A 26,866-nucleotide genomic window follows, 5' to 3' on the forward strand; every position below is an offset into this window, starting at 1 on the left:
AAATGCAAACTGTCATTTGCCAAAGAGGGAGAGCTGTCAGACACATCTTAAAAAGAAAAGTATGGATTTCAGTAAAGGACTGAGCATCTTCAACTAGGATTGTGCTCCTGACTGTCACTGGCCACTATTAATCTTTAGATAGGGCACCACCTCTACCGTGCCTCTGCTGCCTCATCTCTAAAATAAAGTTAATAGTCCTAATCCTCTTTGTAAAGCACACTGAGACTCACTGCAAAAGAGCTGGGGCACTGCAGAGCAAAACTGACTGAAATGGATGCATTACTTTTGCTGAAGCCTAAAGCTTCTTGAAAGCCTTATCCAACTGAAGCAGCAGTTAGACAATGGGAGAAATAACTGGGTCAGGAGCTATATTTATGAATGATGGCAGGGTCATATTACTCACTGTGAATAATTTATCTGACAAAGACGTATAGTTTGCATAATTTTCTGAAAACAATGTACTGTGAATTTTGCAGTCTGAATAATTTGAGAGATGAGTCAATGGGATTTGGTTAAGTTCCAACAACTTTTTGAATTATTGTATTTCTTACTCCCAGACACTTACTTGAACAGCACCAGCTGCCAGGCAAGTAGGCTCCCACTCACTCCAACTGGAAGTTCCCTTTGCAAAGTGCGTTTGAGAACTGGCTCAACACAGTTGACAGAAATCTGGACCTTCACAGATCTTGGGCTACTTGGCTGCTGTTGCAGACAGTATCCCACCAAGTCTTGCCTGCCACAGTAAGAATTGTTTCGAAGAACGGGGGCTTGTGGTAAAACCAATAGGTAGCTGAGTGACTTTTGGACTGGTCTTTGTGTGATTGAACATTGCACAGTAACATTTGCTCACATGAACATTTCTGCTTACAATGGTCTTCTGTGAACAGCACAACAGTTGCCCTTTATAGGATGTTAGTCTGCACTTAACTCAGTGCCCTTGAAAACTTTCAGACTCTGTGTTTGTTGGCCTCTGGACCCTCACTGTCTTCTGGTTAAATAAACCTTTGTGGCATGGATAGTGCTCAATTCTACCTGTTTGAATGAAAAGCATTGCTAGTTTCTGAATGCTATTCTTTCATTCATAGTCAGAAAAAAGCTCCTGTATCTCATGGGGACGATGGCAACCACTCCCCTCTGTCAGCTCCTCTCTTTCACTATTTGATTTCACAAGATGCATTGGGTCAGCACACTGAATGGCTATCTGGTTTCTGTAGGACCTGCTGGAAGTGGCTCAGAAGAGTGCAGTTATGCAAACCCAGCTCTCCTACAGGGAGAACTGTGCCTCTGGGCAGCACGACCTTCCTGGGGACTGCTGCAAGACATGACTCTGCATCCTGTTTTGCTTATTTGGATAGGTCATGTACCAGTGAGATTAACTACATTTTGGCCCCTTGATAATATTCAGACCCATGCTCCCCCCCTACCTGACAGATCAGATCTGCTCTTTCACCTGCCTGGTCCAGCTGCATGGTGCAACCCTCAGAGCCTGGGGCAGGTCCATGCAATCTTTTGCTTCACATCCATTTCATTACTATTACCTTCCTGTTTACATCGCCTTTCTAGGCAGCAGGAAAGGATGAGGAAAAGGCTGAGGTACTTAATGCCTTCTCTGCCTCAGTCTTTAATTGTAAAGAAAGTCTTTCTGTCTGTGTACAAACCCAGGAGCTAGAGGAGCAAAGTGAGGCTCCCATGATCCAAGAGGAGGTGGTCAGAGCCTTGCTAGCCTGACTAGACACCCACAAGTCTATGGGGCCAGATGGGATTCACCCAAGGGTATTGAAGGAGCTGGCGGATGTGCTGGCCAAACCCCTTTCCATCATCTTCCAACAGTCCTGGAAGACTGGGGAAGTCCCACTGGACTGGAGGCTGGCTGATGTTGTGCCCATCTACAAGAAGGGTTGCAGGGAGGATCCAGGGAACTACAGGCCTGTCAGTCTGACCTCAGTGCCAGGGAAAGCCATGGAACAGGTGATCTTGAGTGCTATCATGAAGCACACACAAGAGAATCGGGTGATCAGGCCCAGTCAACACGGGGTCACAAAAGGCAGGTCTTGCCAAAGTAACCTGAGCACCTTCTATGACAAAGTGACTCGGCTGCTGGATGAGGGAAAGGCTGTGGATGTGGTCTTCCTGGACTTCAGTAAAGACTTTGACACAGTTTCTCACAGCATTCTGCTTCGGAAACTGTCAGCCTCTGGCCTGGACAGGCGCACGCTCTCCTGGGTGGAAAACTGGTTGGATGGCGGGGCCCAGAGAGTGGTGGGAAATGGTGTGAAATCCAGCTGGAGGCCAGTGACAAGTGGGGTTCCCCAGGGCTCAGTGCTGGGTCCAGCCCTGTTCAATGTCTTTATCAATGACTTAGATGAAGGCATTGAGTGCACCCTTAGCAAGTTTGCGGACGACACTAAGCTGGGTGGAAGTGTCGATCTGCTGGAGGGTAGGGAGGCTCTGCAAAGGGAACTGAACAGGCTGGACTGCTGGGCAGAGTCGAATGGCATGAGGTTTAACAAGGCCAAGTGCCGGGTCCTGCACTTGGGGCACAACAACCCTATGCAGTGCTACAGACTAGGAGAAGCCTGGCTAGAAAGCTGCCTGGAGGAGAGGGACCTCGGGGTGTTGGTTGACAGCGACTGAACATGAGCCAGCAGTGTGCCCAGGCTGCCAAGAAGGCCAATGGCATCTTGGCTTGTATCAGAAACAGCGTGACCAGCAGGTCCAGGGAGGTTATTCTCCCTCTGTTCTCAGCACTGGTGAGACCGCTCCTCGAATACTGTGTTCAGTTCTGGGCCCCTCACCACAAGAAGGATGTTGAGGCTCTGGAGCGAGTCCAGAGAAGAGAAACAAAGCTGTTGAGGGGGCTGGAGAACAAGCCTTATGAGGAACAGCTGAGAGAGCTGGGGTTGTTTAGCCTGGAGAAGAGGAGGCTGAGGGGAGACCTCATTGCTCTCTACAACTACCTGAAAGGAGGTTGTAGAGAGGAGGGAGCTGGCCTCTTCTCCCAAGTGATGGGGAACAGGACAAGAAGGAATGGCCTCAAGCTCTGCCAGGGGAGGTTCAGGCTGGACATTAGGAAAAAATTCTTCACAGAAAGGGTCATTGGGCACTGGCACAGGCTGCCCAGGGAGGTGGTTGAGTCACCTTCCCTGGAGGTGTTTAAGTCACGGGAGGACGAGGTGCTAAGGGGCATGGTTTAGTGTTTGATAGGAATGGTTGGACTCGATGATCCGGTGGGTCTCTTCCAACCTGGTTATTCTATGATTCTATGATTCTATGATTCACAGAGAAGGACAAGTTGAACTCTCACTAACATCCTCAGCTGGGGTAGTGGGGCCAAGGAGATACTGCAGGAGGAGAAAGGAGCACAGGATGAGGAGTCTGAAGCTCTGAGGAAAAGAGCAAAACAATCCAATAGCAAGCTAACAGAGGCTGAAAGAAAGAAGATTCAGAAGAAGAGGGGGAAACAGCTTCTTAATGCAACTAGTGAGGATAAGACTCTGTTTTCTTCCTCAGATCTCTCACTGCCTGTGTGTGTGCCCCAAAATAAATTCCTTCATGACTCTGTGCTTCAGATTTGCTGCTCCACATTCAGATTTCTTCTACTAATTTTTCTGTCTCCAAGGTAAGCAGGACATTGTATATTATCCAGCATTTGTAGTTGGAGAGGACAGGACACAGAGGGAATTTTAGCGTGCTTGCACTTCTAATGTGCTGCCCCCTCACTTACTCACAGATCACAGTGAAAATGCTGATATTCAGCCTTGCCCTGGGTATGAAATGCAGCATCTTAATTCAGCACTGAAATTACTGCCCTTAAGTGAACACTAATCATGAACCCAGACAAAAGGAATACATTTGCTTGGTCAGTAAACATCTTTTTCATGGACATTAAAATAATTTGGTTTCCATTTGCTCTTCACTAGGCATATTTTATTCAGTCAGTACCAGGGCTGTCATGGCCTGCACCATTTTATTCTTCACAAGTCTCCATGTTCTGTGTTATTGTGCTGGAGTTCTTCTTACTGGCACTTCAGGACAGACCCAGGCACAGGGCACAGAAAAGCTCAGTTGCACATGGTCACTGCTTTACTGGCACTGTAGCACCCTCAGCAACCTACTCAGAAATCTTAGAGCTTATTAGAGAAATTTTTGCGTTTTTTTGTCTTCATATCTGGCACTGAAGTTAATTGGGATAATTCAAAGTTCACACCCATTTCCCTGAGGGTTTAGTTAAAAATACATATAATGTGAGTTTTAAAATAATTTCTTTTGATTTGAAATACTTGGAAATGTTCCTCTCCACTGGTTTTAAAAGGTGTCATTTTTTTATGAATGCTGAGACATTGATTAATAAAATTCCAAAAGCATTAACTCAATTGAGTGGACTCCAACTTTTCCTTTTTTTATTATGATTTGTGAAAACAAATGCAATTAAAAAAAAATCTCAGCAGCTCTGTTAAACTATATCCTCAGCAGTCTCTCTTCTGATAGCCCTACCAGATGTTTTACAATGCTAGACACTGGGCTGCTTGCTCTTTTCTCCTGGGGAAGGCTGAGAGAATTCTTGGCTCAGCACCATGAACCTTCAGCTTGTGACCCTGTATCTCAGGCACATCATACCTGTACCCTGGGAAGGGGCTGGACAGTTTAGTCTCCTTGCTTTTAAGACACCTCAGGAAGGTATTTTGGCTGGCTCTGTTTGCCCTCGCCTAGCTTCCCAGAGGCGGCTTATGGGATGTGGTGCTCCGGTACATCTTCTCCACCACAAGCCCTAGGGTGGCCCAGGGAGTCATGTGGGAGGAAGTCTGATGCAGGTCCTGTCTCTACCCAGCCAGTGCCACCTCCCATGCAAGGATGGCCACAGCCAACCAATGCTGGGAAACCCACCAAGGGAAAACCCTTCTCCATTGAGACTGGACTTCTGGTCTTGCTCTTTCCAAGTCTACCTTGAAATATGCCCTCTGAATGGAGCCTGAAAGGCTGCAAGCCTTTGTATTCGGGAGGGGTGAGGGAAGTGAGGATTGAGAGAGGTGGAGGCAGGGACTGTGCCTGCTCCTAGCTGCTGGCCAGCTGGCTAGGGAAGGATTTATTGCCCTGGCTGCATTTAGGATGCAGATTGCTCAGTATAGCCATCCATCCTACATGTCTGAGTGAGCTGCCATGGGAAATTCACTTGTGAGCCAACCTACCCTCTTCCTGAAGCTTCTTTCTCCTTTATACTGCAATGGCTAATATACTGTTCAAATTAAAGCAGGTCTGGGGACCAAAGACAGAGCTGGTTATTGAGTGGAATGGACTGATGAGGAGTGGGTAATATATTTAAAGACTGTGTAGGAGCCACTAGGGACAATATATTGTGATTTATTTGATTTAGCATAATTTATAATACACTAGACTATGTTGTGATTCTTTGGGATTTTTATCAGGAAATTTGCATTCAGTATTTAAGGATCTCTGAGCAGAAACACTGTTGTTCTTTTATTATTTTGGCTTTAAACATATCGTGTACCACAGAAGAATTTATAAATATATAAAGGGTTTTAATAAGTTCAGATGGCAAAAAAAAAGAAGTTTGAAAGCTAGGATCAGCAAGGGAGGGCAATTCCTGCTTCACCCTTTCCCAGGACAATGGGTGGATTTCAATAGAAAAAGGAAATACTGTATCTGTACTCTTTCTCCTTTTTTATTCTTTACAACAGAGTCAGCCTTGGTAGAAGCATTGACATCCATAGGACAGTGGCTCAATGGTGTAACTCAGCACTGCATTTCTCCACTTGTGCCCACTGAAAACCACAGATCTGGTCTGTCGTGCACCTCATTCCTTTCTGGAATGGTTCCTGATTTTTAGGGCTGAAATTTTACTTAGTGGAATAGATGGTAGTAATTTTTTTTTTTAATGCTCTACGCATGATTTTTACATTGTGAAAAATTTGTATTTTGTAAGTTAGTCCTGTAACAATTTCATGTTCTTCATAAACCCTCCCTAAAGGGAGATACCTCAGGCAATATTGAGGTTGCCTCAGTGCAAGACTGAGTCTCTGAGCACAGCATCAGGGGAAGCTAAATCTTTTTGTCCTGGAAGTTAAAACCTTTTCTGTATAGAAGGCAGGGGAGGAGGGTGGTCCCCAATCTGTGCCCTACAGAAGTACTGAGAATTTCAGCAGATGCCATATCCAGAATATTCATAGAGAGGTCTTGATCTTAAATCTGTGAAATGTCATAATTTTAGCTGCCTTATGGGACCTTTCCATGACATGATTTATTTGTAGGTACCTGACACCTTTTTGAAGTTTGCATTGTGTTGAACCATAGCAAGCTGCAGCCCTTGATCGCTCAGTCTAAAGGTGTTTGGTTGTGAAAGTTTGAACCCCTGGTGATCTGCAAACTGCAACACCATTAAAACCCCTCATTGACAGTCAAGCATATTGACTGTTTAAAGTTTTAACAGGCTTAGAGTTAATTCTGAAGTCCACCAACCTTTACATACCTTCTTAATTTATGAGTGTCTCTTACTTGGTTGGTTTAGTAAATTGTGTGCAAGTGTTTTTTTAGACTTTGGCAGTCCATATAGAGTTTCATGATTCATCTGTGTCATTGCCATCTGCTTCAGTTCTATCTTCTTGTTTCTTCCTTTTCTTCTTCACCCCTTTTCCCTGTTGGGAGATGTTCTTAAATACTTAATTCCAGGCTGGGGTTTTGAAGGCCCTTTATCACACATCTTTTCTGTGCCAAAACCTTTTACACATTTTATTAAGGAAAACCTTCCACATACTAATATGGCTAATGGCTTTTAAAACCAGTGTAGATGGCAGAAGGTAAAGTGCAAAGGGCCAGGTTCACTTGTGGAGGAGCTCTGCCCCTTTCTCACAGCTTGCACCCCGGCTATGTGCCAGGCAGGGCTTGCTCCCCTGCAACCTCCCTCTTTTGCAATGTAAGCAACATGGGCAGGGCAGCTGCAAGCAAACAGGAAAAAAAGCAACGGGCTGAGAGCCGCAGGAGGAGTTGTGGAGGGGAAGATGTGGGTGCATATGCACCATTAGTGGTGGGTCTCTGAGGTACTACTGGGTGCTTGACTTCTGGCCAGGAATGTTTACTTCAGCTCAGATGGTTCTGTCAAGAAAGTATAGGATAGCTGCCTGAGGGCAGATGGAGAACATGAAGTCTTCCAAAAAAAAAAACCTCTTTGTGCCTTTGTCCTGGACAGTCCTTAGGAGCCGGGCTGGGAGCTGCCAAGCCGATTTATTGTAAATAGAAAAGTCAGTCTTCCTTGCGTGTATGAACCTTTTAGTTTCTGGCAGCTCTTGTCAAAATAATCCTGTTTTTCTTGAAACATGTGAGAGTTTCTGGGCTCACAAGAAGGCTGAGTGCCTGACAAACTCAGCGCTTGTCTCTTCAGGCAGCTAGAGGTGGCGGGGGCACAACTGCAATGCTGGCTGCATTAGCAACTCTCATAACTTCCCTTGTTATTTTTATCGTCTCAGCCTCCAGAGTGCTTTGATTAGGTTGGAATTCTAGCTTTCGTATTTATTTATTTTTTTAAACCAAGTTTCTAGCCCTTGTGGCTGTGGAAAAAGCAGCTTGAAAACATGCAATATGCTTTGGATGTGCTAAAACCAGAAAGGGAACAATGCGAGACCATGGCAAAACTTGCCTGAGGTGGCACAGCAGGGTGGCAAGTCAAGAGCCTGCTCAAGGTGTCCTCAACACATGCTGCACTGCTGCTGCTTCACTGCCTCACAGGGGCATTTACCAGGAGCTGAGCTGGTACAGGAGTTGGTCACATTGGATACAGTTGGCAACAAGAGACCAAGAAGTTAGAAAGGGAGTTATTTGCCTCTCAGAGCAAGTTAGCTTGCTTTTACTTAATGGTTCCACCCCAAACCTCATTATGGTGCATTTGCAGTGTCAAGTTTTGGTAAGTCCAGCATTTGCAAAATCCAGTGCAATACTTCTGCTTCAGCATGCCTTTCTCACCTGAATTTCTCAGACAGCTCACACTCTCTCTCACAGATGTTACCCATTTCTGAAAGAGTAGAGCTTTTGGTATGTGTCATGGTTGGACAGTAAAGCAGTTAACACGAAACAAGACATTCCTGCCTCTAATTAATTAAGGTCTAGGAACTGTGCTGTGAAAAAAGTCAGGTCATAGACTCATAGAATATTTTGGGTTGGGTTGGAAGACACCTTAAAAATTATGTAGTTCCATCCACCCATCATGGCCCAGAACACATTCCACTAGATCATGTTGCTCAAAGCCTCATCCAACCTTGTCTTGAACACCTCCAGAGATGGAGCATTCACTGCTTCTCTGGGCAACCTAATTACTAGTCTTAATCTTCCCTCTTTCAGTTTAAAACCATTACCCCTTCTCCTATCACTGCAATCCCTGATAAAGAGCCTCTTCCCAGCTTCCCTATAGGCCCCCTTTAAGTACTAAAAGGCTGTTAATGCACACCGTGGAGTCATTAGTTGTCAATTGCTTGTTCTCTGCTGACACTTGCGTTTGTCTTACATTAATCCTATAGCAAAGCAGTAGCAGCTGGTGCTCTTGTACTTATGCCGGTTGATTTGACTCAGGCAGACGCCTCTTCTGAGCTGTTCAAAGAGGTTTTAAATTGTAGGGAGACAGAGTAAGGAGTGCAAGAAGATACAAAGAAGAGCCAGCCCTGTCTTAAAAATATTACTAGCTCACAAAGAGTTAATTTCAGCAGATTTGTATTTACCTGTGTGATATTTAACTCTGACACATGTAGTTGATATGAAGAACTGGCATCTAGTCTGTCAGTAGAAGTATTTTATTATTATAAATAATTATTAGTTAACTCTAGCATCTAAAGTATATTAGGCACCATGCAAAGCTCAAGGAAAGCCTACAGCCTCCCTAGAGAGTTTACACTAATCTGATCTATTACAACAATATTTTTTTAATTACGTGTATAAATCATTCTTCTATCAGTATTTAGTACAGAAGGTTACACTTCTCCATTCATGTTTTCATGGCAAACAACTTTGCCACAGTGAAAACACTGTGCAGTTCAGTCCAGCTATATTTTTTGGAGTTTCTTCCAGGCAAACCATGCAGAGAGGCCCTTAACACAGTTAGCTCTGAAATCTGCTTGATTTTGATGAGCCTGAGCACATGCTTTGGGCGAAGTATGTGCTGAAGTGCTCTCCTAAATGTGGGTAGGGTTAGATCCACTGTTTTGGTGAAATGTGGTGTAAACCCTTGGAGAGATTACAGTCCCTGGGGATTCTCTCTGGAAGTGCATATCACACCATCAGTCATGAGGGGCCATGCTCAGATGCTTCATCAGGCAACAAGAGCTGACAGTCCCATTCGGACCCTTTTTCCCATCTGAGGGGTACCAAAATCTCCATTAGCCCTGGGAAGCTTTAGCAAGGGTGGGCTCTTGTTTTGCTTCATGGAGAAGTGCCGTAGTACTGCCCCACATATAAGGGAAATGAATCCTAAGAGAGCATATGAAATCATGACGAGTCAATAGTGTAAGGTGAAGATTTGTGGAAAAAAGACATTCACTGTGAGCCTGACTAGAACTAAATTTGTAGTTAAATAAAGGCGTATAATGAAATAGAAGCAAAAAAACCCGCAGAACAATAGCACTAAAAATAAAATGTTATGTACCCTAAACAAACAGTAATATCCAGTCTCTAGAAGAGAATAACTTCAGAAAACTATTATTAGAATAACTTCAAAAAAATTAGTTTTATAATAACTGAAAAATGTAGGATAATGCCTAATGAGATCTTTAGGGGACTATTTATGTAGACTGCATGAACAGCTTGATTCAAATGGGATCTTTGCCTGTATAAAATCTTCAGAATTGTGTCCAATTTAATCTGATTTATTTAATACCTGTAACCAGCTTGCATCCGCTGTTAAACTGCCATCAAGAGGTACTGGAGAGGACTCATCACATAATCACAGAATTGTTTATGTTGGAAAAGACCTTTAAGATCACTGAGTTCAGGCATAAGGATACCTGATGATAAGGCACCTGATGGTGCCTTCATGCCTCCTTTTGTATCACAAACCAGCAGATCCATTTGCTCTTGACTGATGGCAAAGGCCTTTTGATATCGTATTGGATCACTGCCTTAAAATTACCCAATGTGTCTAGACCTTTTGGGAGTCTCTGGGGAGCTGGAGGCAGAAAGCCTTCATAACGAAGAGAAATATCTGAGTGAACTTGTTTTGCTATGGGAGCATCCTGTAGAAAAGGGGTTCAAGGGAGATGGCAGGAGGAAGCAAAATCTTTGAACTACTGTGAACTCCTAGGTTGGCTTACCGCATCTCATATGACTTCATCCTAAATTTCTAAAGGCATGCCCCTCACTGCAGGGATTTTTCTGTTCCTCTGAGTGTTTGAGTGTGCTTTGACTATTCAGTATAGGGAGTACAGGCAGAAATTAATTGTTCCTTAGGAAACCAGCTATACACAGTTGATATTATGAAGAAACGATGTACAAAAGGCAAGCCGTAGCAGAGACTCTTTTTAAGGTTTATGAATGAGCATTTTTCTGGCTTATGCTTGTGAAATAAGTCAGGCTGGCACAAACATTTCATTGAAGATTACTGAATGTGTGAAAGCCCTGAGAGCAGAAAGATTGCTGCAAGACCATGGGTGGGACACATGGGTAAATAAGCAATTTATTTCCAACAGACATGATTGTTTTTATGTCAATATGCACAGAATTATAATTGTAGGTAAGACCACTTGGAGAAAATAGACATGTGAGGGCCATTGCATTCATTTCTTCTGAGTCTCTCTAGAGGCAGGAATGTTCAACAATCAAAGTCCTAGAATCCCAAACTTGTTACATTATGAAGAAGAACCCTTTTTAAGGTTCTTCTTAAGAAATCTCAGTGAAAGTCACCTCATTTTTCTCTTTAGAATATGCCATCATAAAAAGGCAATCTTCCAAACATTAGACAACCACAATATGGCTTTGTAGAGTGTTTCAACTTGTGTGATATTAATAAGAGTGTGATGCAAGTCCTTAAATGGCTCTGTTTGTTAAGTTATTTACTAAACAAGCAAGAAAAATTGGTTTATTTAGAAGCACTAAATAACAAAATTGAGAACTGGAAACCAATGAAAAAGAAGGGAGCAATAAAATATTACACAGCTAAATGACTGTGGCTTGATATATCTTGTCTCAGTTTTTCTTTGATTTTCGCCAAAAGAAGTTGGCAATGACAATAGAAAGGCTGTGAACAATGTAACAATATGATGTGCTCCTGCCAAAATGTAAATACAAAAGAAATGTTCTAAAATACCATATATCAAATTATCTGCAAGAAGCAGAAAAAGATGAATCACATTTTCAGTTCCTTGGAAACACAGGGAAAAATTAAATGCAGAGTTAAAGAGGTTATCTTTACCTAGCTACAAATTCTTCATTAAAAGAAGTTGATCCCAATCAGAGAAGACAAAAATGAATACTTTGATGATGATGATGTGATGGATGTGGTATGTGAGTGATGTGTTTCATCACAATCCCAGTAAATGGAATAAAAGCAAAAAAAAAAAAAAAAGCCCTAAAACTCAGAATGTGCCTCACACATCTCTTTCTCAACAACTAAGGGTATGAATGAGGTTGTATTGACTTCTTAATGAATTTCAGGTTCCATAGATGGGAGACTTTTGGGATCAAGATGTTAGATGAACACGTAATATGAAATTTTTATAAGGCTCTAAAATAAAGATCTTAATGCAAGAGGTTCCAGCCTACTCAGAAGGACAATAACTATGCAATAACCCTGGATAAACACAGGCACTACAGGGTGTGTGTAAGGAGGAGAAAATAATTTCAAGCCAAAGGCCCACCCTCTGTGCCTGTATGTAAAGCACAAGAGACATGAAGAGCTTTTTCTACCCTTCCTAATGCAATCTATTTTCACAAGAAAATAAATGTCTAGTGTGTGTTATTTTCTTAAAACATGCCATTAAATGGTTATATTTTTAAAAAGCACTTCCAGTGACAGCCAATGAGTAGGTCTGCAGAGGTTCATCTACCTGATCTCTTTTTCTTCATCTCTAAGTCTTAAAAATGAGTCCAGCCCAGCCAGTCTGGAAAGTGTGAAAATTGTTTCCAAGCCAATGCCTCTGGACTCACGGCTTAAGCAGACAGCGTGCTGTCCCAGGGACACTCAGGGTCACAGCTATTAAAGTTGCTGGGTGCTTCATGTTAGGTGAGTGTGCTAGACACTCATTTGAAGTACCAGAGGTTGTTCTGTTTTCAGAGAGGGTTGAAAATTTTACCCTATGGCATCGCTCCTTGGCCTTCTCTGGTCAAAGGACTAAGCCAGTTCACAGGTAAAACTGTATGTCCCACTGAGACCATGGGCTAAGTCACTCTGTTTCACTCTTGTAAGCCAAAGTATATATTGTAATAGTGAAGTGAATATTCACGGTTTGATACACAACACACTATAGACCTCCTGTGGTCTTTGTTAAAGTTCACTTCACTGCTTTTGTTTTCCTAGCTACAACCTGGTTGAGGAGATAGATGGATGATTGCATGTGCATGGTGTTGTATTCTGAGAGTAAAGTGTAATGGTCTTCTGAAAGCTCTATGTAAACTCGACCTGAGGTCATTGGGAATTTGTGTTTAGGATATTCTTTTTTCTAAATTAACCCAGTGGCTTCCAGTGGGTCAATGGCAAAAAAAGCAAAATAGTCGAAGAGAAATACTGTGTCAGTCCTCTTTTCCACCTGTAGTACTTAGTTTTTTCAGCCTGACCATAGCTTTTTAGGGGCCACAATTGTATGAGCAGTATGTCTAGGTCCGTCCATAAGAAAACATTATACATAAATTGTGCAGTTAAGTCATTTTTGTAAGTTTCTCAGCTCAACAGTAACTATTACATTTTGTGCAATGTCCTCCACAGCAAAAGGATATGATGGTATGCTCTGATGGGTAAGTGCAGGAGACTGTAAACTAGATGAAATACATTTATTAGCATTATCCAGTTTACTTTATGAGAAAGATGGTTGTCTCAAAGTAACCTTTGCTGCCCTTTTTCTTTTGTTAAAGTAGTATAGATAGGATATCTGGCAGAGGCTCAATCCCAGTGCAACCAGTAACATTAATCCTGGCCAGCACAAGTCATGACTGGGTCAAGTCATTCTCTGTAGCAAAAGAAATTAAGCACAATTTCCTAGTTGCTGATATTTAAAGGACTACATGAAATCATTCTATTTTCAGTAAATATCAAGGCTAAGCTGACTGCAAGACTTCCACTACAAAGACCCTTTGTGCTAACAAAAGCACATAATCTTTGCAAAGTTAATCACTATTTCATTGGCAACAAGGGCATGGCAATCTGTCCTTAAATTAAAAATTAAAGCCAAATTCCATTTGTTCTGCAACCCCTGTGGGTTGTTGCTGTAATCTAATTGACAACAATTGCATTTTATTAATCTATGAACAAATATTGATTTAATTTACAATGTGTCCAGTTTCATTCAACATCAAAGATGGCAATTTATAAATGACATCAGCAGTAATTCTGCCTTTGTTAAAGGCCGTTTCTGCTGCCAGTCCAGGCTCAGACTCAGCACTTCAGCCAGCAGCTGCACACAGGCACCAGATGATGCACAAGAATCTGTCTTCCAGTGAAATGGATGTTCCTCTTTCTGCAGATGAAGGGACACCTTATTCCCTGCATACCTGGCAGAAAGATCTGCCTTCTCCTGGACAAGGGCTGCCTCCAGAAGTGCCCACCCCATGTAGCCTTGACCCACAGTACATGGGGTTGTCTTGAAGGAGAATTTCCTGCCTAGGGTGTTGAAGTAACATGGGGGTCCCACAGCCCCAGTGCAGTGCCGCTCCTCCTGCTTCACATGGGTGCTTCACTGGGCTCAGAGATACTGTTTTTTGCACTACTGACTTTCCACATGTGACACTGAAGAAGGTGCTTCACCCCAGGATATCCACAGGATAATCTTCTTGTGGTACAGGATGGAAAACACAGCTGGCAGCAACCACCTTCTTCCAAGGCAATGGAAAGCTGGTACACCTTTTTCTAGTTCACTAGTTTTGGCCCCAAACTTAGCTGCTGTGAACCTAACATGGTACAACAGCTGTCCTGCAGAGGGTAGGAAACTCAGGGAAACACTGTCCATAGATCCTGTGCTGTTAACCTGAGAGACAATTAAACTCTCCTTCCTTTTAGGGGACTACAGATCTGGAGATGAAACTTTGAGATAACTGGTTTCACCACCAATGCTTTGCATGCTATTTCTACCTATGCCTCCTTCCTTGAATACGTTCTATGTTTACAGCTTCAGTCCACCTTCTTCCTTCACTTGCTCTTCTCTTATGGATCTCTCATTCCTGCAGCTGTGGATACAATCTGAAACTGGTCAGTGTGCTATTGCTTGATTTTTATTTTTTTTTACCACGTCTTCTCCAGTAAAAAAAAGTGTAAACCACTGGGGAGCATGGGGGATGGAACAGGACAGTGCTTAGTGTTACTGGGAGAAAAGTGTGGGAAGGGAAGAACCTTTTCTGCTATTGAGGCAGGACATAGGGAGATCAAACTCTGTCACCCAAACAATCCTCGCCAAGTGTCATGGTCAACTGCAAGTGGCAACAAAGATACATCTTGCTTTCAGCTTGTGTGTCGCATCACATCAACATATAACTGTACTTGTAAAGTTGCCTGTACCCAAAATGAACTCGGTCTGTGCTGAAAATGTCCCCTGTTACAACCAGAGACTCTAGATGCAGGAAATATGCTGTCAAAATGTAACGGTTCAGCTTATGGCTTGATTGAACATTTTATCATCTTTGAAAGGCATGACAGCTGGTGTGAACTTTTGTATCAGATATCATCATTCTCCGCTCCAAATACTTCCATGCAACTGGCTTTGGTTAAAGAAGGCGCTCTTACTGAATTTAATTATATAGAAGCACAATTTAAGAGCAGATACCACCTCTTCTTGTTACCAAGGAAGATGGCCTGGAGCGCTGCTTTGTGCCCAAGAGTCTCCCTAGCACAGCTTTCTGGCTGAGAAAACAATGTGCTACATCCAGGAAAAATATAAAGGCTATATCTGTGCCTAGAAACTGTCACACTGGTATCTTTATAAATTGTACTGATATAAAAACAAAGTGCTTTAATTTAATTATGTGTGTTTTTCCTTGGTTAGAGAGAGACGAGATTGGGGCTGGAGGCCGGAGTAGGTTTGAGGATCTTTTTCCTATCAGACTGTCTTGAAAGACAAAGGCCTCAAAGAAGGCTGTGTCTGTGCTGTAGAAATAAACACTCGCTTTCTGGGCAGACCGGTGCCCAAAGCCTCTCAGCATGCAAGCATCCTTCTGATACAAATCTGCAAAGAGGGAGAGCTTGCCCTGGCTTGGTGTTTGTCTGTGTGGTGGTGTAGGGGAGGGAATGCAGGAGCCCCGGCGCCATGTGAGTAGGTAGATGAAGCTTTAGTACAATAATAATAATGGTTTCTAACCCTTCCATGGATCACACAGAGGAGGAAGAGTCTTTGCAGCTCTGTATCTTAGTAGAAGCTGCACCAAGTGCAGAAATGCATTTTGAAGAAAAACAAGTTAAACAAGTTCTTTTGTTTCCAAGAAATACATGTACTTTATATTTCTCATTGACATCACATCCCATTTTTATGTCTGCAAGGAGTCTGTGGTCTGTGGAAAGCTGGTAAACATTTTCCTAAGGGTTTGCTGATCAAACCAACTTGATTGTGACCAGCTATGTAGAATATTCCCAAAGTCTGAGAAAGCTAATACTGCCGGAACACCTCAGTGAGAGACATCGACAGTGAAGGTATGTATGAACTAAAAGCCACAGCAGAACATACCTGGTGAAGTTCTGGCCCAAGTATGTTGAGGAAGAGAGATCCCTCTGGGGATCTGGTAGTCCTGGGAAATGGGAGTCACACCTGAAAGCATGCACCAAAAAAAGTAATATTTGAACAGGGTGGCAGGCACTGAACTCCTAGACAGAGCTGAATAAAGCAGCTGGAGATAACTAGACAAGAAAACACATAGCTGGAAAGATAGTCACTGAATTCCTTTTAGTCCTTTCTCTGGCACTTTGTTCTCTTTGCAAAATGTTGAGTAAGTTTCTTAGGCAGAAAGAGACTAGAAATGGAAAAAGTAAGTGGATAGACCATGATTATGGCTTATTTTCTTTCCCCAGCTGGGGAGTATTGCATAATGGTATTTTATTCAAGTATCAGTTTTATTCTTAAAATAGTTATTATTTTTCATACTGCATATGAAACAAGAGCTATGATTTGGGTCTAACATATGTCTTGATAACATGCTTTGAGTGAGCTTTTTAAAAAGTATTAAATAAAATAAATTTAGTTTTTATCAAATTCATTTTAAAATAATTTAATTTAAACTAATTTAAAAATAAATAAAATTTAAAAGAAGATAATCAAAATCCTTTTTCAGATGTATTTGGGCTAAATAGACATCAGTGGACCCAAGGACTCTGAGTGCAACATCTTCTGTCCTCTGCTCTCAGATAAATGAACTACAAAATTGGAAAAAGAGACAGGTATATTTTGAAGACAGTGATTAGATTCTGATATCAAGTGCAATCTAACACTGCTGAATTGCCATGATTATGACCCAGAGTCAGAATGATATCTACTAGAGACTGAAGGTGTCTCTCTAAATGGTAAGTCCATGAGCTGACGCAAATATAATATCAACAGTGGCAAAACAACAACCATCCATGTGTCTGAGTGCTCCTCTATCAAATACAGGCCACTGTGTTTCAAGAAACCTAAAATCCCTGGAAAAGAAGAGCTCTTGTTTGGTTACACTTCCAAAAATTACAGGAACTCTATAAAGCCAAAAATTAAGCTTTAAAATTCCCAGATCAATCTTTATAATTTTCTTTTCTGTTTTGTTTTGGGTTTTTTCCTTGCAGAAATATCAAAAAAGCATCTCTCAAAGTGGTTTGAATACTTCCTGCCATCCTGAGGAAAGATATATAAACCTGAGAAAAATGCTAGAGGGAGGGCACAAAAGGCGTAAATATCCCTTTCTCCAAATATATTACCAGTATAAAAGACAAGACGTTGGATCTAGTTCAGTTTTCATTCATTCTATCCCAGTTGAAACAACTTTTGGAAATTTAGAGTGAGGATGGTTTCCAAAAATATATAAAAAGTTAAAGGATTGATGATGGAGATGGCAGCATCCATGGGAAAAGAGTCCAGTGGTCACAGTACTTTCTTGTCTGTTCTATGCCTCAGAAGACTTTGTCTGCATTTTGCTGAGTTTTGAGTGAAAATGGAATTCTCTGGTATTATTCCTTTTGTTTTCCTTGGGTCACCTTTCCCTATATATTACCCCAGCAAAATAAACAAGTGCATGAGGTTGAAGATTTGATTTTGAGGTGGATATGTGTGAAATACACTGAGTCAGCAAAGCTATGCTAACCATATGTAGTTGTTTGCATGTCACACACACAGATGACCATGAACAGGAAAATACAATCAATCATGCTTGCGCTTTCTTCCCAGCCCTCCTCTCACATGCCTACACCATGAAACTATTGATATGCACACATGTGTAAACAAAAGTTGGCATATTTCTAATGATTTGTATTTTTTTCAGATCTTTCTGTAACATGGGGGATAATACTTGCCTCTCATTGTTTTAAGTGGCAACAATCCACTTGCTAAGTGGAAAAACTAGAAGACAAAAAAGACAAAAGGTTTTAATTTAAAATCCCAACACAGAAAACAGGGTAAAAAAGGTTCTAATATCCAAGTATTATAAGATAAACCTTTTTAAAAAAAAAAAATAATTTACTTGATAGAGCAAGAGGCTAATAGCTGTGATCTTACATCAAGGTGAATTTAGGCATAATTTGTGTAAACTTCCATGGAAATCTTTGCCAGGGTATTTTATTTTTCATCTGTGTGTCAATCCTTGCTAGCAGTGCTGGCTACACCACAGCCTGTTTTATAATGTGGAGCTCCAGGTGAAGTCACCAATTCTCACCCCACGGTAAGATCATGGAAAAAAGGATCTTGACAGATCCTGAAAAAAATTGCCTGCCTAAGGAAACCAATCAGGTCTTGTAGGGCTAATCACCTGCCTTAATGCTTCCCAAATGGGGATCTGCTTCAGCTCTCCCAAAATTACTTGCTGAAGCATCGCTCGTGTATATGATGGTCCAAATGCACTAAACAAAAACTATTGATGTACATCCTAGAACTACTACCAGAATACTATTATCTATCATCTAGTTTACTTGGCAAGCTACAGAAATGTCTTTCAGGTAGTGAATATTGTACAGCACTGGGTACATTAACATTTACCTACAGGTTTACCCACAGTTCTGCGCTGTTGGGGCATCTCATCATGAGACCTTTTCACTTCTGGTCCATCCACACATGGACCAAGCAGCACCATCACAGGCACCATCCTTACTGATTTATGCACGAAACCACCATGTGAATGCCTCTCCTGAACTGAGATTCCTTTCTTGCTCAATTAGCTAGATTTTTGTAAAATAACCTGTTGCTTAAGATTAAAAAAAAAAAAAAAGGAGAAGAGTAGTCTTCGGGTGTAAAAAACTAGAGTGCTGACTCTAAACCACCTGATGATTTCTTAACTGCAGTGCAGCACAAGTCCTCTGAGGAAAGAGGTGACTAATAAGCTCCAGAGAGATCCTAAGCTGGTTAGGAAGTAGCATTAGATTTCTGCTGTCTTCACTAGTTAACATGATTTGACATAGGACATGATTTGAAGCTCTTGCTGTCTGTCGGAAACATATGCCAGTGTAAGTGCTTTGGAGGAGATGGTTTTCTTAATGAATATGCTCTTTGTCTGAGAATGGCAGTGAAGTCCCAGTTTTCTTCTATCATCTTATGCAATTTGTCTAAAGCAACAATTGTTCCAGAGGATTGGAAATGTTTGAAATTTGAATAGGATTGGCTCTATTATCCTGAATTTGTACTGTCACACCCTGACCTCCACACTGCAAGAAATCCTAACCCCTTCTTCAGCTGCTGGAAGTAGACTTTACAGAGTATTTCAATCCAATAAGAAACCCCTACATTCACTGATTTGTACCAAGGCTAGAGTTAGTCTAGCAGACATTTGAAAGTAAATTTGAGACAGAAATTTCAGAGACACCATGAGTTGGATTTCCATGTTGGACTGAGGCACCTAGGCAAGGGTCTTGCCTTTTTACCCTGCTCAGTGTCTCTCAGCTACCATGGATTTCTGTGAAGACTGGCAAATGATCAGCGTCTTTACAAATCAGACCCATAATAAGGTACTAAAAGCAAAGGATGTTACTTTTAGATATCTGGTTATCAGACTACTTTATTTAAGGCTTCTGCTGTGTGGTTTATCTCATTCCAGTGAAAGCTATTGAATACTCAAGCAGTAAAGCTGGGGAGGTTCTCATCATATCTTCCTGCTGACTCCTTATTTTAATTTCTGATGTCTTTCACTTGTCCATGTGCACAGTCTTCCTGCATTTCTCTTATGCTAGGCCTCTGGGGAGGGGCTTTTATTTTCAAAATGGGTAAAAGGAAGGAGAAATGCAAAGAGACAGAATGCAGCCTCCAGTCATGTCTTCCTTGAAGGGAATGGACAGAATTTCAACCTGAGTGACTAAATTTTGAGGTAATTTCAAATTTTCTAGTATTTTCTTCATCAACTTAATCCTTAATGTCATATACCAGTAGTTAAGAAACAGAAACATATCACAAATCCTAGAGATCCAGTCAAAACAGCAGAAATTTCTGATGATAAAAGGCTGCAACAATGTATATTCTAGCCAGCTTCAAAGCAAGAATAACTTCATAACTTAACTACAAAGAAATAAAATAAAAATGCCCACTGCAGAAAAAGGATTGGGTTTTTGCATCTTATATAGAAATTTTAATTTCAGATTAATTTCATTCAGGTATACTTCTGGGGAGTAATAATAGCATGTCCATGGATTCTCACTGTTTCTCAATATTTTGTGAAAACATTGGCTAGTATTCATCAAACTCCTGTGTGGTTGGTTGTCCCCATTGTACAGGCTGAAGAAATTAGACAGACAGGTTAAAGGACTTGCCCAAGACCACACATAGAATCAGATGATCAAGTACATATTAGAATCATAATTTCCTGGCTCTACTTCCAGTTACTTTGTGCCAAGGAAAAGGTCTTTTTTTTTTAATGTAACACCTCGGTTATTTGACTTTGCTCTTTCTCTCTCTATCTTACTCTTGCTCCCTCTCACCTAAACTGTAATTGCAAAAAATATTCTCTGCTTTAGTATGCAGCTCAGTATTTAGTCTATGGTGCTAAACAGATGAAATAAATGTTGTCACCAGTCCAGAAAGAGCAGGGGGAGTTTATGTAGCTGATGTGATGGCATAGGTAGGTTATAAACCCCAAGATTTTTGGCAGGGGGTTGACCTCTTGAGCCCTGATTAAACTCACTGTTGTTAATAAGGCTGGTCAGCACAGCTTCCCAGCTAGGATGGGTACAAAGCTGACAAAAACATCACTCTGAAACTTCAGTATCCCACTATGGATGTCATCCAAAGTACCGGTCTCCATTCCTCATTTTTCTTCTCCTGTAGCTCCCCAGCCAAACAACACTACATCTGATTTTGGTGAGGGCTAAATGTTGTGATGGGGTAGGAAGAAGATTACTATGCCCTCCTGAAACAAGTCCCCAGAGAAGGTATTTCCTTATGGTCCTCTATGCCATGAGAAAATATTCTTTCCATAAGTTAAAGCCTGGGTTACTTTACTTTCTATAAAGGTCACAGGGATTGGATGCTAGTGCATCCTTAGGATCGTTATGTTGTGTTATATTTAAGTCAGTAACCATGGTCCTTATATAGATCTCCTTCAGTGCATTTTTTGGAGTAGTTATCACCAGTCCTGGAGATCAGGTATTTTCATTTGATTTTGTCCAGTACCTGGTTAGCTAGAGCACCCAGCAATGAATTAGAAGTGATGTGCAACAGCCCTCTAGGAGACACTGAAACTTCATTTGTGAGAGGTTTTGTAAAGTTATTCTTGCGGGTTTTATCTTGTGACAAGCACAATGATTCAGTTATGGATTGAATTGTTGTAGGGATGCAGGTGAACAATAACTCAACCTGCCATGCCACAGAGTTCATGTCCAGTGTCTGGGCTGTCAAGGGCCTAGCCTTGGCTGTGCAGTCCAGCATTGCCTCATGAACACGTTGGGACTGGCTAGTAAAAGTATAAGCAGGATCCCACTGTGACTGGTCCTGCTGCCTTGGACAGTCAGGGATCTCACACTCGTCTGGTCAATAGAGGTGCTTCTCAGCTAGCGTTATGCTAGCTCAGCCATCAAGTGTATAAGTGTGAGGACACTTGTTCTCCGTCCTCTTTGGTATAAGCAGAATCCAGCCACTATGGGGAATTTAATTTGTGTGTAGATTCAGTGATGATTGCAACAGTGCAGTCCGTTTATGCTAACAAAATAGCTCAAGCTGAGCAGAGATGCACGTCTGTGGAGGCTGCAGAGATGGCATCTTTTGCACTGGTTTAAGTATATTATATACTTACAACCGGATCCGGAAAGATTTGATTGAGTTATCTGTAGGTTAAACAAATGAGTCTATTCTTAAACTGCCTTAAACCCCTGTGAATGTTTTTCATTCAAATGATGAAAAGCCTTGCAATAGTTGAATGGTGCACATGGCACTCTTCCTCATTGGTGCCTGCAGTTGCACTTGTGTGGAAAGGGATTTCTTATAATGCAGAACTTCTTAGTGCTAACATTAGCTCAGAGCACAAAGATGGAGTTTTTCTAATTTTAAGCTTCCCAGAAACTGATTACTTAAAACCAGTTTACTGACTCTTTAGTGTCACAAATCTGTCATAACAGTCTGCCTCCCAAGGGCATGGGCTGCGTTATAGGGTGATGGCTAAGCAAGCGCTAACAGCTAATAATACCCACTAACTTAATGACACCATTTGCTCATGATGCCTGTGAGCAATCGGATGAGGATGTTAAAAACTGTAAGAGTTTGTGTTTGCCACCACACTAATCTGCAAAGTTTTTGTACGCTGCTGTTGTAAAGTTGACAAGAATGGGACACAGGAAATTCTATGGAGAAACGTTTGTCACTGCTGCATGCAGACCAACAGGCAAATTGTTTATTGCTGACATACTTTAAGAAAAATGTGTTTGCATAATGGTATGGATTAGCTCAGCAATACATGTTCAGCAAGAGAGAATTTCAAGTTTATATCTAAGTAAACAATTGGTTACTTATCTTCTCTTGTACCAGGTGGTATGACTTATGTCTTGTTCTGCTGCTGTATCATAATCCTCAATACAAATACTAGACGAACATGGATCAAGATGTATTGGATTCTAATCATGCTTTTAAAGAGGAGACAATGAGCATAATGGCCTGTTTATAGAATACTCTCAGGTTTTATATTTGTCAGTGGTGTACACATGCAGCAGCAAGGGTATGGTTTGTCTAGATGCCAACTTTTCACAAAAGAAAAACTTCATAAATCACTTCCTCAAACTGTCGGTGCTGTGGGCAACTCCCTCTGGCTCTGTACAGCTGAAGGGGTTATGTTCAGCATAGCATTCCTCTGAAGCCAGAGGAGTCCTGCTTTTGTTTATTTTTCTTTCCTAATTACCTGTAGTGAAGAAAAGCTGGTCCAACCTGAGGAACCTTTATAAAAAACACTGGATGATCAACAAACTGCCACAGGCCTCTTCAGTGCCTAACAACTAATTGTGCACAGTAGCCTGCATCTCCGCTAGGGTCAGCTTGGCATCATTTACTCCTTCGTAAGAATCATGCTAATGACCATTCCTAGCTGACTTAAAAAAAAAAGTGTTTTTTTTAAAAAAGTGGTTTTGAAAAAGAAACAGTGTGAGTGTCTGGATCCAAAATCATATAGCTAATGCAGACATATAGACAAATCACACAAAAGCTTCGTGGTGTCAGTGAGAAGGACATGGGCTATAAATTCTCTGTCCTTAACTTATAGTCATACAGATGGTTTTGATCACAGCAGATGTTGTGTGAAAATTAGCTTCAGCTTGTGGCTAAGTGGAGAAGCATTTGTAGAAAGGGGTTCAGGAGGTAAACGCTATTTTAAGACTCCTGTACATAAAACAAAATCTTTTTCTATAGCAAGATAACATAGTTGACTCAAGGTGCAGATCGCACACACAGAGGGGAAAGGAAAATATTTAGCTTTGCACAGTTGCCTTGTACAAGGTTGCTTGTAGATCTGGCATTTCATGTTTTTTTCTGTTCAATATTTTTATCTGCTTCTACCTGCTGTTGCACCAGTTGTCACATAGTGTGAAGAGTTTCCCTGTTGGATATCAGGCAAGGAAATAAAATTAGATGACAATGCTTGTCTTATCTCACATGCTGCTGTTTTTTCCGGTGCTGATGTGCAAAGAGACAATGGTAGAGACTGGCTTTTTCTCTCAGCCCTTATGAAAAAAAGCCAGGAAAGATTCCTTCCTACAGGCACAGAAAACAGTAGCATTTGCACCCAGTGAATGATGTATGGGACTGCCTGCCTCAAGCCCCCACAGCAATAAGACCTGATTTAGGTGCATAAAGGTGCATGCATACTGTAAGTAGTATTTCAGGGAGCTGGAGCCACCAGGACTTCCCTACCAGGCACCAGCTCTTAGAGGAGCACATACATGTTGACCTCGGCAGCAGATAGGGGAAAACCACCTCTGTTGCCTTGGTTGCACCTCCCTTTGGCCCCAGATCCATCTGTCATGGCTAGGATTTGTCCACCTCTTCCAGTGAGATGACACAAATGCTCTTAGACTCACCAGAGGAGGCGACAGGGTGTGGAGATGCAGCTGGCTGAGCTGGCCATGACTGAGCCACTGGGTACATTGAGCAGCTCTTTGCCTTCTCCTCTGGAGTGTTTGGCTTGGCGACTATGGCTCAGTGTACATCTCCAGATCTTTGAGGAAAACTTTCTCTAAGTCCAAATATGTCTGTGAGAGAGAAAAGTGTCTCACAGGAGCTTTGTCCTTGCAGCATAGTCAGCCTCCAACAACCAGCCTAGCAGCCCAGAATCAGAAAAGGGCAACGACTGCTCTGTTCCTCAGAGCACATCGTTTCACAGACACTCAAGCTTTATTCCCTCTTTTATCTTTATTTCTACTTTTCCCAGAAAATGCAGACAGATCTATCTTCCATTTAAGATTTGGTATATGCAGATTTCTACAAATTCATTTTCTGCTTTTGGAAAGCCCCCAGTTAGACAGTTCAACTTCACTGTACTTGAACATTTGTTTTCAATAAGAAAAAAATTTGATTAAATCAGTGGCCTGGCCAAATCTAGTAAGTTTTTTCTGGCAAAACCTTTAATGAGTTCCATTTATTAATTTTTTCCCCCTACCTTACTTGCATAACAAATTTCCAGATATTAACGTCAAGAAAGGCAATATTTGGCCTGCCATATGAGAAAAGTAAAAACAAACCAGCACACTTCCTTTTGTAGTTCTGGATTTCATGCTTTCTTAATACCTATGAAAGGACCATTTTGTAAAGTATAAATTTGGAGCTAAGTGTTAAAGCATGCTGGTTTATATATGATGATGTACAAGCATGTATGTTCTTATATATACAAATGTATACTGTAATGTGTACCTTGTAATCAAGCAACCACTGACCCATGCAATCTTTTTATTTTTGGCAGGTATGTACTGTCTTTTTTTTCCCTCTCTCACTCACAGGGGATTATTCTTTAATGCAGTTATGCTAAATTGACATCCTCTTTCTGGTATTTTAAAAAAAGAGTCATCATTTTTTAAGTGTTCATACATTACAAGCCTTTAATTTTTGGCTTCACATTAAAATAACATTTGATTGTGTTTTTAAAATATTATGGCTAGATAAATTAATTACAGCAGAAAATCCAGAAGAAGCAAACAATAAAAACAATAATAAACATCAGCTGCCACCTCAGTCCAAAGTCATGTATTATACTTCAAAAATTTAATTGAAGGGAGGTGGAGGAAGAGGCCTTTACTGATGCAAATGCCAATGAAAATCCATTGGTCATAGGCATTTGCCCTGGGAGCATGTGCTTCCCAGGGAAGACAGGGAGGTGAGGGAGGTCCTCCTTGCCCTCCTGGAAGGAGGGGTCTAGGTTTAGCATCTTTGTGGGGTAATGTAGGACACTGGGCATATTGCCTCAGAGGAGAAAGGTGCTGCGCTATTGTGACAGCAAGAAGGGCAGTGCACATTACCTGATGGACTCCACCTTGTCTCTGGCGGGACCATCTGTCACGCTGAGAAGGTGGTCAGGTTTCCATCACAGCTCTGTCCTTAACTTCCCAGGTAGAGCCAGTGTCATTTAGTTCCACTTCTGGTTCTGCTTTTGTTATATTTGCCTTCATTAACGGAAACTGGACTCACGCTATCAATTTATTTCTCATTTAGTGGGCCACCAGCCGGTAATGATATGATTCGTGTTTGCTGCCGACCTTGGCTGGATGTGAAAGAGTGACTTGGACATAAATGGTTTCATCTCCCATTCCCAGACTCTTGAGCCATTATTTCTTTCAGCTCAACCAAGCAACACACTGATTTTAACAAAATATATTGCCATCGCTTTGAATATTTATAGGCTCAAGCCATTTGAAAAATCTATTCACATTAGTCTGGTTAGGCAAAAATAGCCGAAAGACAGCATTCTCTGCCAGCATTTTCTTTGGTTACTGCTACCGAAATTTCCCATTTCATTCTATGTCTGAATTGCAAGGTAGTTAATCCTTATTATTCATGAGTGCAGTACCATTAAGCCTGCCAAGTAACAGTGTAGCCAATATAACTCCTACTCACTTCATAAAGGCAAACATTAAAGTCATCACTTACTTTGTGGATAAAAAAGAGAAAAATGCAGGAGCATACCAGATGAACCACTTGCCCCCAAATTCTGTGTTGCTGTAGATGCCACCAGCTGCCAAAAACACCTAGTTACTATGGATCCTGACATCCTGGCCATACAACAGAGGCCGTGGCTGTGCATGCCAAAGCTAAAATGCTGCTGTGTGAAACTGCTTGTGACCGAGGATATGCTGGGATACACCTCCCGGTCTCATGCCACCAGAATTTTATTTATTCCTTTATCTAAAACTACATTAAAAGCCATATCATTTAAAGATTTTGTGGAGCAGTCTGCAGCAGTGTCATAGGTTATTTTGACTTTTAAAAATCATATTTCTCTTAATTTTTTCCCCTTTGGGGGAAATGGGCATGTGGAAAGTTTGTTTCAGTTGCAGATAAAACCAAATGTTGCACTGGAATTTCTTACGAGACAGAATACAGAACACAGTTGTGTTCAAGAGAGTGTAGGCAATATAGAATCATAGAATGTCTTGTGTTGGAAGGGACCATAGAGATCATTTACTTCCAACCCCCCAGCCATGGGTAGGGACACATCCCACCAGACCAGGCTGCCCAAGGCTCCATGCAACCTGGCCTTGAACACCTCCAGGGATGGGGCAGCCACAGCTTCCCTGGGCAACCTGTGCCAGTGCCTCACCACCCTCATAGTGAAGAAATTCTTCCTTAAGTCTAATCTAAATATTCCCCTCTCTAGTTCACAGCCATTGCCCCTAGTCCTATCACTACAGGCCTTTGTAAACAATATGAAGCACTACAAGGCACTTAAAGAGGAATGAGCAAACTTTCCTCAGGAACTGGTTTCCAAGGTATGGTAGCTGGGCTCTTGAGACTCTGATAGAAGGTAACTCATCATTACAACACTGGTTTGCAAAGATGGAGTAAGGTAGAGTATTTCCGCCTGTTCTCCACCCCCAGATTTCCTGGAAAAGGACAGT

This window comes from Phaenicophaeus curvirostris, chromosome 4 (genome assembly GCF_032191515.1).
Source record: "Phaenicophaeus curvirostris isolate KB17595 chromosome 4, BPBGC_Pcur_1.0, whole genome shotgun sequence".
Lineage (NCBI taxonomy): Eukaryota > Metazoa > Chordata > Aves > Cuculiformes > Cuculidae > Phaenicophaeus > Phaenicophaeus curvirostris.